Source organism: Artibeus jamaicensis, unplaced genomic scaffold (genome assembly GCF_021234435.1).
Source record: "Artibeus jamaicensis isolate MK-2021 breed Jamaican fruit bat unplaced genomic scaffold, CSHL_Jam_final scaffold_1689, whole genome shotgun sequence".
Taxonomy (NCBI): domain Eukaryota; kingdom Metazoa; phylum Chordata; class Mammalia; order Chiroptera; family Phyllostomidae; genus Artibeus; species Artibeus jamaicensis.
This window is the reverse complement of record NW_026522029.1, coordinates 1,859,591-1,872,735: the sequence shown is the minus strand read 5'-3', so window position 1 is coordinate 1,872,735 and position 13,145 is coordinate 1,859,591. Positions and strand designations below refer to the sequence as shown.

The 13,145-nt window shown below is 45.3% G+C and overlaps 1 protein-coding gene across 1 annotated transcript in view; it reads right to left on the bottom strand.

The window, feature by feature from the left end:
* Positions 1-13,145, bottom strand: part of SPAG17 (sperm associated antigen 17) — a 185,500-nt gene that overhangs the window by 147,503 nt on the left and 24,852 nt on the right. The gene's annotated exons all lie outside the window — the stretch shown is intronic.

Genomic DNA, 13,145 nt, shown 5'->3' with positions numbered 1-13,145 from the left:
CTGGAGAAGGCTGCCGGAATACCCTTCCGTTTAGATGAATTGTTCGGCAGGTGGAACTTCACTGCCCGCTGCTTGAGTGCAGGGGCCGCGCCGCGGCTGCGGGCGCTGGGCAGGCAGTCGGCATCTGCAACGGGAGGAGAGTGGGAGGGGGAAGTCGGCCTCACCGGGTTGACATGGAGCGTGAAGGTATTTTGTATCCCTAAAAGCACCTTCCAAATGTAAGTTGATGTTATTATTCTTGTTTTCTGCAAAGGCCACAGCAAAGAGTATCGCCTGTTTGAGAAAATGTCATGTTCCATAAAACACGGATTCAGAAAAAGAGGGGCTGACTGACTGAATGAATATGGAAGTGGTTTAGTTTCAACAGACTCACTCGTGGTTACGCAGAATTGCTTCCGCGACTTGCATCGTTACCTTAGGCCTCGGCCCTTGCCAACCCCCTCTCCACTCTCCCCGTCCACACAGACAGGCCTTCAAGGTCCCGCTTCTAACTCCGCCAAACAGACGTGCGCTGAGAGAGGGTAGCGGGTATAATGGGTTAACATTCTGAAAAATGCAGTTCATTTCACGTAACCAGGCTTTTATGGACACTGTGCCTGAACTCAGTAGGCGGGGTGTGGGGGCTATTTTTGGACAGGCAGGGTTTCCAGCACCTCTTAAATCACATCTCACAGCCATTGCCGGCTCCGCCTACACACAGGGCCGGCCTTGCCCACACAGAGCAGGACACCAGCCCAGAGTGCGACCGAAAGGCTCTTTCCCCATCTGATGACTAATACTTGCCTCCGCTTTCAGGAAAGAAAGGGCAAGCACCACGCACGCACCTCACCACCCAACGCACTTTCCCTGCTCCAAACAGGGAGAAAATGTGTGCGTTCCTCCAGGGACTGATGGACCCAAAACACACGCACTTCCGTAGGAGCCCCTGACAACGCTCCGTGGATGGGTTTGCGCGGGGAATTGAAACAAGTTGGCAGGAAGAAGAATCTCTTCTGGGTAATTCAAAGCAGGCATTTCACTGGAGGAAAAGCAAATCAGAAAATTTGCTGTCATCCTTGAAATTTTATTAGTTTCAAAAAGTTAATATATCGCCCCTTGCATTGCCTTCGGATAGGAACCATCCTTCTTTTTTCTTTCTTTCCCTCGCTCACGTCCTTAACGTCAGTCTTTGGGAATGAGATACAAGACTGGCTCCTGAGAAAGGCCATGACCGCGTGGCGTGTTCACAGGCTGGGCCCTGCTTCTCTGCAGCTCCAGACGGAACCGAAAGAGTGATATTATGAGGCTTGAAAATAACTGAAAGAATGAAATGTTCCTTCTGATAAATTTGATCTGAGTATACATTTCCTGGGGAATGAATAAGCCACAGTGAATTTGTTTTTTCATAAGAATTCCTGATGAAGGCAAGTCAGCATAATGATAAACTCGTTGGTGGTGGCGTGTTCAGTGCAGGGCAGGGCGCCCGCCGGCCTGGTTTGCCTGCGGAGCTCGGCAGGTGCCCCGCGGTCGTGAGCACGGCAGTCCACACACTTGGGCAGGGAACTGAAATAGGAAATTCTAAAAAAAGGGGCTTATTGAACAATTTCAGTCTTTTCTGGGTATTTTTTGAAATATTTGCTTCCTATGTGTCGAACTACTAAACTTGTAATTATATATTTGTATATATTTCTTGAAGCAGTATGGAGACTGTATTTCAGTTAAGTTATATTATAATGCCACCAATAAGGTTTGATGTTGCTGTTGGTTTGGCCCATCATGTTTGCGAAATACAAGAATGGATGGATTTGAATACATAAACCTCTATCTGAAATTCATTCACTCAGACTAGTATTTATTAAGTAGTCACGATGTATGGTAGCTCTTCAATAAATAGAAGTGAGTTTCCCTCTACCGGTCCATTCTCCCAGGTTTAGTTTGGTATTTCTTCTTCCTCACCTTGCAGCCAAAGACTGAGGTGTTAGAATTTCAGAAATAGAGATGACATTAAAAACACGTAGAAGCATGAAAAGTGTTGCCGTATTTCCATTTCGGCTACACTTTCTCTCTGAGGAAACAAGGCTGTCCCTGTCTTTGTTGCACCTCTGTTTTGGAGATTGTTACGCCCCACCCACTCTCTTCTTTCCACACCCCGTCTGGGGACTGCTACCCCTTTGGCTGCAAATTGTGAACCATGAGTGAGGTCAGCCACAGGGCTCAAAGAAGAACAGATTCAGTTATAGCTTGGGAATTAAATATACAACTTCTATATCAAACTTGCTACAAGGTATTAAAATGTCACAAAATAGCAGGAAGCAAACATATTGTTTATAAAATGATCCACTAGGAGCTCTTGAGGGCAGAGATGCCCAGTCTAACTAGACCTTGTGCCCACACTCGGGAAATGTCTGCTGAGGGGGGGCGAGCTTGAAACCAGGATCTCCTGACCCCCTCGCCCAGGGTTGGGTTAGCAACTGAAAGAAGAGAAATGCAATGGGAAGAACCAAAGAGATTTAGAGGATTGTAGGGCATTGGTTTTTCCAACTCTTTTGGATCTATATTTATAGCAAAAAAAATGTTTACATCATAAACCACACACATACACACACAGCTGCAACCAATTAAATTTCATTGTAAAACAATGGGTTTTCAGCCACAGTTAGAAACCCACTGTGTAGAATATGGAACCAATAAAGGAAGAATGGAAGGGACAAAAACTACTAGTGCCGGGAAGTACTGTTGAACGAGTGTTGTTGAAACGGTCAGCTGTCCACTCCCAGTAGTCTGGACCAGTAACTCTCACTAGTCCTCCCCGACTAAGTTAATTCTTTCAGACAACAAATACTTCTTTGATACTTTATTATGTACCAGCACTGAGCCAGGCACAGAAGGATACAAAAACTGAGAAATCCTAAAAAACCCTGACTTCCTTCTTGACATCTCCTCTTACACATCTCTCAACATCAAACTTAACTGATCCCAAAGTACTTAACTGGACTAAAACTTAATTTAACTCTACTTCCAAAGTTCCTCTGAATGTAATCTTCACCAGTCTTCCCTATATCCAAAATATTTTTGTTAGATAGAATAAGGGTCTTGAGATCTGGGCCATTCTTACTATATCCGAGTCTTGATACATGCTAGAATGTAGCAGTGTTTTGCAGGCCAGCCGGAAACAGGGGGAGCTTTAGAGGAGCCCGGCTCCTAAGTGCAGCCAACTGAAATCAACCTGAAATTGGCCAAATGGTGTCCATAAGCAAAGGGCCACGCCTTCCTTTGGAGAGGCGGAGCTTTGGACATGAATGCCCTGTCTCCTCCACTTGCTGAAAGTAAGACGACCAGCCACGCCTCATTTCATCTCTGAATAGAGCACCCCCGAGTTTGGTAACATTTTCACTCAGTTTCTCAGGCCAGAACTTTGGAGTCACTCCTGATACCTTCTTTCCCCTCAGTCCTCACTCCTCACATCAGCATCATTCTGCCGATCCTTCCTCCCTAATACACTTGGACCCTGGACACTTCAACGGCCTCCTACCTGGTCTCCTCACTGCCACATTTGCCTCCTGCCGCTATCCCAATCCCTGCCGCTATCTGCTGAATCTTCATTCAGCAGAAAGAAAAAAAAATGTATAAACTCACATTGTGTCATTCTCTCTTTCAAAAGCCTTAATGGCTTCCCATCTCCTATGAAGTAAAAGTGCAAACTTTTTTTTAGCAGAGCCATGCCGATCCCTACAGACCTGGGCCCTGACCTCTCTCTTCTCACGCTCTGTGTCCCAGGGCCTTTCGTTCACTGTCCTTCCATCAGGAGGGCATCTCACCCTTCCTGCCATGGAATCTCGGCACATGCCTTTCCCTCTGCCTGGATGTTTTCCCCTCCGCTTTCTGGTTGGCTCTTTTGGTCTTTCAGTTTGCCTCCAAATCCTTAGTCTAAAGCATGTTCCCCTGTAATTCTCTCTGATTTAAAACAATTACCGTGTTTGATTTTTGCTCTTTGCCTGCCTTCCCCATTCAAATGTAAATTCTGTGATAGCAGGGAAATATGTCTCATTCACCAAGATAAATTCAGTCATTGATATGGTACATAATAGACAAACAGTCAGATATTTGTGGAATACAAATATCTGTATTCCACAAATAAATAAAAGTAAAGCATTTCCTAGTGCTTATCACTTGACTTAGCCGAAGCTGCGTACCAGCCGTACCAGATAGAACCTAACCTTTTCCTCTACACTGACCGCAAACCAAGTTTAAAAAAAAATAATTTAGCCCTGTCCTAAGCCACAAAGTGAGGGAGACTGCAAGTTAGTATCCCAATTTTATTTTTAATGTGCATTAAATTAAATATATATTTAACAAAATAGAAATTTTTATCCATAAACCACCTCAAATTATCTTGTGAGAAATGAATGAATGAATGGGGTTGACTTCTGACGACCGGGCCCACCTTCTGAGGTGCACGGCTTGCCCTGGACGACCAAGGCAGCTGGCAGCGGTTTCCGCTCTGGCTGGTGGCGGAGCCACAGTCGGGTTGCTTGGCTTCCGCTTCCCACGGACACTGCAGAGACACTACCAGCTGTTCGGCCCATCTCACGTGAAGGTGTGAGGGTGTAATGAGAAAAAGGTTGTGAAATCCATCTTGCTATATCTAAATGTGAGATTTTGTTGATATAATTATTTATTTTAGAAATGGTTACTACTACTACTACTGTTTATCCCTTGTACTCAGTCGTATTTATTCATTGCATGACATAACAGAAAAGAACATACATTAGTCTCTGCCATGGTCATGAAGACTAGTATAACGGAGTCGTCCAAATACCCTTGATCACTGATTTTCCTTTCATTCTTCTTCCCTTATTCGCTTAACTGTTAGCTTATCTTTATTAATTATATTTCACTTAGTGGAAAATCTGCTCATAACTTGCGGCCACATGCGTGGCAACATTATTCATAACCCATGTGCCCATCAGCGGTTGAATGGACAAACAAGATGTGGACTGTACATACGATGGAATACTATTCAGCCCTGAAAAGGAAGGGCATTCTGATGCCTGCTACAACATGGATGCAGCTTGAAGTCATGCCAAGTCATAAAAGCCAGCCATAAAAATGCAGATGCTTTACGATTCCACTTACGTGAGGCATCCAGAGTTGTCCGGCTCATGGGAACAGAAAGTAGGACAGTGGGTGGCAGGGGGCCGAGGGCAGGGAGGGGGGAGCTGTTGTTCTCCTGAGTCTGACATTTCAGTTTGTAAGATGAGGAGTTTTGGAGACTGGCTGATTGTCCAACCATGTGAACCTATTCAACACTACTAACTGCACACCTAGAAATAGTTAAGATGGTACATTTTCTGTGTTTTTACCACAATAAAAATGAACAACCAAAACCCCAATCATAGAAGTTTCTAGTTCTTTCATGCTTCCACGAAAAATTCCAACATTCACCATAACTGAATAGAATTTTTAAATGAATAACCTACACAACCTAGTAATTAATCATTATTTCAATATTAATTATTTAATAACATTAATGAACAATAGTTAAACTTAACTGGACACTTACTCCATGCCAGGTAGTGGGCTAAGTATTTTGTATTTACTATTTCATTTAATCACTACTACACTTTCTAAGTTAGATGCTATAAACAATACTAACTTGACAAAGAGCAGACCGATGTGCAGCAGGTTACGCCACCTGTCCGAGATTCCGCAGCCAGCAAGCAGCAGAATCCGGGGAAGAGCCCGGGCTGCCTGGTTGGGATCAGTGCCTCTAACCACGAGCATCTCCGTGACGGCTGCTCCTCATGAGCTGAGCCTGGCTTCATTTCTGTCTCTGCTCCTCCACAGACACGTGTCCGGGAACTCTGGACTAGCTTCCTGCTTGCCCAGCGGTTCTCCCGCTGACCCAGTGTCCTCGTCAGCACCCCAGGCCTTGCATTTCCTGCTGCTGAATCCCAGTTTCCTCCGCTTGGGAGACCAGTGCTCCCCAGTGATACGCCTGTGCCCTGAGGCAGGAAAGAGCTGGGGGCAATACTGCGGTATCTCTGAATGCCTCGCTGAGTTGTGCTTTTCTCTGAAAACAGAACTCCAAGTTTCCCATCTCAGAGGCAGACATCCGGGCCCCGGGAGCCCACTCCCAAAGCAGCAGCACCTTGACCTTCTGTTCCCTCCGTTACTAGTCTGGACTTGCCCTTCTGTGCTGGGTGGTTCTGTCCTCCTCTGTGGCCACGGAGGCTCAGGGCATTAACACGTCAGGCTGCTCTCTCTCCCATCTGTTCATTCAGCCGCCATCCTTCATAACCCTGAACTCTACACCCACTTCTCCCCTCCGATATATCTCATCTTCCCTTCTTTGGGTGAGAAGTGCCTCCAAAGCCCCGATCTTGCCACAATAACCCCTAGACTGTTTTTATAGTTCCAATGTAGCACTTCTTTGTAATAGCTCAATGCTCCTAAATTCTGTTCCAAGTCGTTATTTTACATTTATAAATATCGGGTTGTATTAATTGGTTCCAGCTTTACAAATGTTCCTTCAGAGGTTATCCTCTGCTATTTTGATCGTGGTTTCTAATCCTGGAGCACCCAGGCCCTGATGTGGGCCGTGTTCTGCAAGCTTCCCTGAAGGGTTGGTGTGGAAGGAAGAGGATACGCAGGCCCTGGGCCTCGCTGGATTCTTTGAAGATTGTACGGGCCATAATAGCTTCAAAGAATTTCAACAAGTTCCTAAGACATGACCTTCCCTTTCCCAAAACCACGCTGGCCGGGCTTGCCTTAATCAAGCTGTGCTTTTCTAAGCACCCTTTCACTGATCTCCTGCAGCAGTTTTTAATACTTTCCCCACAAGTGAAGTTAAACTAACTGGCCTGTAATTTCCTGGTGTGTCCCTGAGCTCCATGAAATAACGGCATTAGGTTGGCCATCTTCCAATTCGTCCTGAATTTTTTTGTTTTGTTTGAAAACGCAGGATTGAAAAGGCCAGAGAATGCTTCCTGTCTCCCTTTTTCTCCATTTCTTCCATGACATATTGCTCCTTCTGTTCCCAGTAGATCTGCCATTTTAATAACTTCAAACCTCTTAAATGTTTTCCCATATTATTTGTTTCCATCTCTGAAGCACGAGTTTCTCCTTTCTCATTTTGACAACAGTAACCACCCCCCCCAAATAAGGGCTTACAATTTTATTGAATAGGCTTTTAATGTAAGGCCCTGTTTAAGAAATCAGTTTTATATCAGTAATCTGAAGAAGGGCAGCAACCAGATTATTATCGAGTCTGTGTTCTGACTTGTGGGTTATTATGGATAGGTGTCAGGGAAAGAGCTGAGAAATATGTCTACACATCCATTAAGAGAGACCAGAAATGGAACTATTACATCTGGGAACTCTAATCCAATGTACTAGCGAAGTGTCTCAGAAATGCGGTGAAACTAATTAGATCTGATGATATTAAATGCGTATCCTAGGCCTTTTTTTAACCACATTTGATCCATTATTCTCAAATCTAATAACAGAAAAACCTTTCCACATTTAATGATCTCTCAATAGAAAGGCCCATAGAAATATTTTAATTAAAATATATCAGTTAGAAGTAAAGTTTTATGTTTTACTGGTAGAAGTTATGAGGGAAATAAATACTGATTTGCATTTGTAAAGCTGTATTAAGTCATAGGACCTTCGGGATTGTGCAACTGCTTTACTGTTTTTAATTGTTTTGAGCCGCCGACCAGGGCAGAAAACCTTTGCATTACAGGCCCTTTTCATTTCACCAGGCTTTTGGCCTTTTGTTTTCGCGGTGACCTAATCTGTCTTTTCTGAGTAAGTCACAAATAGGCAGGCACACCCCAGTCCGCATGTGGATGGCAGCCTTCCAGGTAGGGAGGCACAATGTCACTGTTGTGAAATGAGACAACCGTGGAGTGGAATCTAAAACTCTTGAGAAAGCTGAATTTGATTCCAGGTAAGCGGGATAAACAAAGCCCTGCCGAGTTGGTGGGTTTTTTTCCCTTCTAATTTATCAAAGGCACAATGTCAAAATTTAAAATGCGTACATCTTTCTTCTAAGGCTCGTTTACTGGGCGTCAGATGTAATCACAGGCGGGACAGCCTGTGTGTGTGTAGCAAACACAGACACTCCCCACGGGCCACTGCCGTCGGCTGTGAGCGACCGCTGGCGTTTCCCTTCTCCAGTTCTGGTCGGACTGCGTACACCTACCGTGAGCAGGTCAGATTCTCCGCGTGGGCCGTAAAACACAGACAGACAGACAAATACTCGTGTATACTTGGCAAGTACATTTATGTTCCAGGCATGAATCTTAAGGCATGTATTTTTCCCAGTGTTTGAAGTGTTTGCTCATAGATTTCCATCTCCAGGATTTTAAAGTTAAAATCAAAACAGGCACAGCATTTACTTTTCCTATTTACGATATTTTGTACCGTGCAACTATGAGTTTAGTACGTATTCATCATTCTCCCGCTGCCATGTCTTAGTTCGAAGGAACGCCCCTCCCACATCTGAGTGCCGGGACCTGCCCCTCCGGGGACGAACAGCTTTGAGGCCAGTGAAATAGCACTGGGTTGGTGGTAAAGTGGAAACACTTGAGGCAATGTATTTAACTACGGTTAAATCCAAGTTCTTCAATTTTCTCATTAGTAGACTTTCTACCTTCTCTTGCTTCCATTTCCCTATCTGTAAAATGAAGATATTTATATTTCCTTTTAGAAGGGTTTATGGGTTCGTTGGGGTAATATATTTAAAAGATCAAAATGATCAGGACCCCTTTCCTTGCGCTCCCATGGCTGCCTTCTCCACAAAGGTCTCCCGCACCCGCGCCCCTCGCTAACTAACGGTAATCTCGGCCGCACACGTCCTCTGCCCCTCAAGACTTCACAGGCTATTTGCTACCCTGGGTTAGTCACTCACTGAACAAACCTTTGTTGAATACCTACTATGTATGGGCTTACATTTTTTCCTTTTGTTTTTTCCCAAGTAGTCCTTAAATTTCTTGAGCTTACGGTCTTTATAATATTTATATCCCCCTCCATTACATAGATGGTGTCTGACTCTAGTGCTTGAATAAGAATATTCTTGTTCTGTATTTGGTAAAATACCACTATTGGGCCAAACTGATCACTATGTATGTAATACAGGCGCTTTCTGTATCCATGTTCGTACATGTGCATGTTCTCAAAAAGGATTACATGCTGGAGGTTGTACCTACATGTAACGCCAGTGCCTAAGGTCATTACTATCTTCACTCTCATTCAGTAGTAGTAAAATATAATAAAGAAATAGCTAACATTCCTGAGACTAAGGAAGATTATTCTCTTTTTATTTCCCCATCAGTCCCCAGAGTGGTGCCTGCAGGACCAAACCAAAGAGAGAAACTGGGGGAATGGGCTGTAGCTGCATCTCCACAGAATTACATGAGCACCAATCTAGGCATCTTTCAAAGAACTCCGATTTGTAAATAAAGACTCATATATACAATATCATGGCTAGATGAAATCCTAAAGTTCAAGGGGAAATTGCCCAATTTCAGAAAGGAGGCTATGTGTACGCGGCACCAAGCCATCCAAACGAAAGCTTGAGCAAGCCATTTAGGAATGTGGTCTTGGCTGGCCCAGACATTTCATGTCGTTACTGGAAATAAGCAATGTGGTTCTGACACTATTTTACTACTCGTGGATGAACTGTGCTATAGTGGAGTTTCACTCTAATTTGCTCTTCCTCCTAATTGGCCGCAGGCTAGGAAACCAGAAAGCCAAACTGGTTAGAGCTGTGTTTAAAGTAAGAATGGCTAGGTTCAGACCTAGGCCAGTGAGAGTCTCTTACAAGCAGAAGTACATGGAAGTGCACGGCTTTTATAACATCTATTCTGAGCTCTCTCTGCAAAGTGGAGGTCTAAAAGGAAACAACGCTGTGAATTTCCCATGTAACATAAGCAACTTTGTTAGGCTATCTTTCTTTCCCATTGCAGCTTCCTTTGAGAAAGAAAATGCCAGACTTCCCCAACAGGCTCCTGAGGCAGCTGACTGCAGACATGGGCAACTTGAAGCAGAAACAAACTCACAAGCAGACTGTGCACGTGCCTTCCAAGTCCAGAGATCTCAGAAAAGCTTGGCTTCTGGACCTCCACCAAGGTCAGCACCCACTGCTACCTCAGGGCTCGCAGGAGGCACCGCCCGCAGCCTTCAATTCATCTGGGATGAGGCGCCAGGTGACAGAGGGCCTGACCAGGTCCCACGTGTGGAGGTTGTGGACGTGCCCCTCTCTCCAACCTGCCTTCTGTCTCTGACTGATCTGCCCAAGAGCCCGAATTTGACTTTGTTCTTTACACGTTTTTGCCACAGTGACTGATGTCAATGCACATCTGCCGCACCCACGGTCCAGTTTCCGTGGTGCAGCTCCTCCTGCCTTCCCTCTTCTTCTGGGACCATTCGGAACAGAAGGGTGTGGGAGGCTGACTGCCCGCAGCTCCACTGGAAGCATGTGGCGGAGCCCGGTGTGAAACGCACTCCCCGAGGAAAGGGTAGGCAACCCAGAGTCACAGCGCATATTGGACAGAAATGGCTAATCTTCTTCTTTTCTTTCTTTTTTACTGAATTCTGAATTTGTAACACTGGCTATCCCACATTCGAGTCCAAATGCCTGTCCAGATCAGACTTCAAAACCGGCCTGTCATCGTCTCTGATTTTTACTGAACATTTTGAAGAAGAAAGAGTCCATTGGGGGGCTAATTGATCCCAGGCCTGAAAACTGGACGTGGGTTTCTGTGGCTACTCCAGAAGAAAACTTCCAATCACTTAAATCCAGGTATCACCTAATGCTTTGACTGGCGCACACACACTCTGAACATTTAACGAAAGATAGTAGGCATGTTATTTAACTCTAACAGCACAGAATGAGTTTTCAATGACAGAGTAGCAAGAGTTAGTGGGATAAAATCCACAGCGTCAATCATAAGTAGGTCCAATGGAACTTGTTCAGATAGTAAGTACTCGGGCAACACTAAAGAGGCCATTATGAAATCATCCAAGGCCCGAGACATATAAAAACTTTATTAGTCATCACTGAAATAAAGTGCATACAAGTTAGTCTTTTGAAGATCCGAAAGTCCTTATGGTTTTGGTCTGCACAGCCATAAAACAGTGCCTGACAAATTTTAAGTGATATTCTAATTAATCCCTGGATTTTTTAACAGTTTCTTGTCAGCTGTAAGTTAGGCCCCTTTAACAAGTTGGGGTGAGAGGCTCCCAGTCCTCTGCACAAAGCCACAGTCCACCACCCCAGATGGTGGTGCTGAGCACCTGCTAGAAGTGGAAGGGACCATTAACCTGAAGATCACTGTCATCTTCTCACTGATGAAAGTAGGATGTGGAATGTGCACAACATTCACAAACAGAAAATTATTTCAGCTGCAGCTCCGTCTTGTCCAGGAAACACTTTGGGGGTATTTCTACCTTGTTTCTCTGGTGAAAGTAATACTTTTTAATATACTACTAATATGACCCCCTTTAATACTACCACACAGTCAACAACTGCCATGAAAAAGTGTACAGCCCTGCATGTACAACAACCCTGCATGTACAACAGCCCTTGCATGTACAACAGCCAAGCATGTACAACAACCCTTGCACGTACAACAGCCCTCATGTACAACAGCCCAGCACGTACAACAGCCCTCATGTACAACAGCCCTTGCATGTACACCAGCCCTGCATGTACAAGAGCCCAGCATGTACAACAGCCCTTGCATGTACAACAGCCCAGCATGTACAACAGCCCAGCATGTACAACAACCCTACATGTACAACAGCCCAGCATGTACAACAGCCCTTGCATGTACACCAGCCCTGCATGTACAACAGCCCAGCATGTACAACAGCCTTTGCATGTACAACAGCCCTGCATGTACAACAGCCCAGCATGTACAACAACCCTGCATGTACAACAGCCCAGCATGTACAACAGCCCTCATGTACAACAGCCCTCATGTACAACAACCCTGCATGTACAACAGCCCAGCATGTACAGCAGCCCAGCATGTACAACAGCCCTGCATGTACAACAGCCTTGCATGTACAACAGCCCTGCATGTACAACAGCCCTGCATGTACAACAGCCCTGCATGTACAACAACCCTGCATGTACAACAGCCCAGCATGTACAACAGCCCAGCATGTACAACAGCCCTCATGTACAACAGCCCTGCATGTACAACAACCCTGCATGTACAACAACCCTGCATGTACAGCAGCCTTGCATGTACAACAGCCCAGCATATACAACAGCCCTTGCATGTACAACAGCCCTGCATGTACAACAGCCCTCATGTACAACAGCCCTTGCATGTACAACAGCCCTTGCATGTACAACAGCCCTGCATGTACAACAGCCCTGCATGTACAACAGCCCTGCATGTACAACAGCCCTGCACATACAACAGCCCAGCATGTACAACAGCCCTGCATGTACAACAGCCCAGCATGTACAGCAGCCCAGCATGTACAGCAGCCCTGCATGTACAACAGCCCTCATGTACAACAGCCCTGCATGTACAACAGCCCTCGTGTACAACAGCCCTTGCATGTACAACAGCCCTGCATGTACAACAGCCCTGCATGTACAACAGCCCAGCATGTACAGCAGCCCAGCATGTACAGCAGCCCAGCATGTACAACAACCCTGCATGTACAACAACCCTGCATGTACAACAGCCTTGCATGTACAACAGCCCAGCACGTACAACAGCCCTGCATGTACAACAACCCTGCATGTACAACAGCCTTGCATGTACAACAGCCCAGCACGTACAACAGCCCTGCATGTACAATAGCCCTGCATGTACAACAGCCTTGCATGTACAACAGCCCAGCACGTACAATAGCCCAGCACATACAACAGCCCTGCATGTACAATAGCCCTGCATGTACAACAGCCTTGCATGTACAACAGCCTTCCATGTACAAACTTCCGATTTATGCTCTTCCCCTGGATAGGGCGACGGCAGAGACAATCTAGGACCAGTTTGCTCCTAGAGAGGAACTGAATTAAAAGCGGGGGCAGATTTTTTCAGTGCCCATCATCAGGAACAAACAGTTCCAATGAGAAATGGGAATTTGCTCTTAGAGAACAAATTACATTTTCTAAAACAACAATTTCTTCGATA